The 1262-nt window shown below is 36.8% G+C and overlaps 1 pseudogene; it reads left to right on the forward strand.

Moving 5' to 3' along the window:
• The first annotated feature begins 356 nt into the window (after positions 1-356).
• Positions 357-988, forward strand: LOC123596832 (annotated as a pseudogene).
• Positions 989-1262: the final 274 nt, after the last annotated feature.

Consider the following 1262-nt stretch of genomic DNA (forward strand, 5'->3'; position numbering starts at 1 on the left):
CTATATTTTATCTACTTGCATCATCATAAAACTTGGTCATGAATTTCTTGAAGAATAAACAACCTGTGTTGGTCTAAGACTACCATATACAAAGAAATATGTAACATTATTAGATATTGTTAATTGAAATATTCAACTTATTCAGATGTGTATTAAAGAAAGCTGTTTGGGTACTAAATAAGCGAAAAGAGTAAGCAGAATCTAAGTATATTTGCTCTTAGCACACATTGAATCAGGAGGCATCATTTTTGTTTGAGGTAGAATAAAAAACAAAAACATAAAAAAAAATTCTGGCACTGGTGATGGAATCTTACATTTTAACTAACCCTTTGAGAGAGGTGGATGGAGCTTGAGGAGCACAGGGCCAGAGACATCGCAGACCCGAGACCCAGAGTATCTCAGAGGTGGTGAATAATAGCTCTTCAAATCTGCAATAAAACATGTCCTCCAATAAAACTACATTGCAAACCATGGGAAAGAGAACGGAGAGAGTAAAAATACAGAAGAGGCAGAGCCTGGAGATCTTGTGGTGGAAAAAGTCCTGGGCTGACATGTAGTAAATGGGAAAACGGAGGATTTCCTCAAGTGGAAGGGATTTACAGATGCTGACAATACTTGGAACCTGAAGAAAATTTAAATTATCCAGAGCTAATTGAAGCATTTCTTAATTCTCAAAAAGCCGGTAAAGAAAAAAAAAAATGGTACCAAAAGACAATCCTTATCTGATGGTGAATCTCGTGATAGCAAATCAAAGAAAGAAAAGAGATGCTGCTGATAAACCAAGAGACTTTGCTAGAGGTCTCAACCCTGAACAAGTAACTGGGGCCACAGACAGCAGTGGAGAATTCATATTTCTCATGAAACAGAAAGATTCAGATGCAGCAGACTTGGTGCTGACAAAAGAGGCAAATTGTGTCCTCAAGTTGTCATTGCTTTTTATGAAGAGAGACTAACTTGGTGTTCTTGTCCAGAAGATGAAGCTCACTAATTTGTGGTGTTGCTTTATATATAAAATCTGGGTCTTTTTGTTTGTTTGTTTGTTTGTTTGTTGGGGTGAATAAAGAACATTTCTAGTGAAAATCAAGTTTGATGTGTTTGTTTTGAAATACCATTGGGGGAGCTGTTGGGGTTTTGGCATCTATAACACTGGGTACTTTGAACAAATAAAAGCTTTCTGTCGTTGCTTCCTTTATCAAACAGAATATATAAGACTACGGTTCAGTATTCTCCTGCATTAGAGAACACCTCTTCTAAATGTGGTG

The sequence above is a fragment of the Leopardus geoffroyi genome, chromosome C1 (assembly GCF_018350155.1).
Source record: "Leopardus geoffroyi isolate Oge1 chromosome C1, O.geoffroyi_Oge1_pat1.0, whole genome shotgun sequence".
In the NCBI taxonomy this organism is placed as follows: Eukaryota; Metazoa; Chordata; class Mammalia; order Carnivora; family Felidae; genus Leopardus; species Leopardus geoffroyi.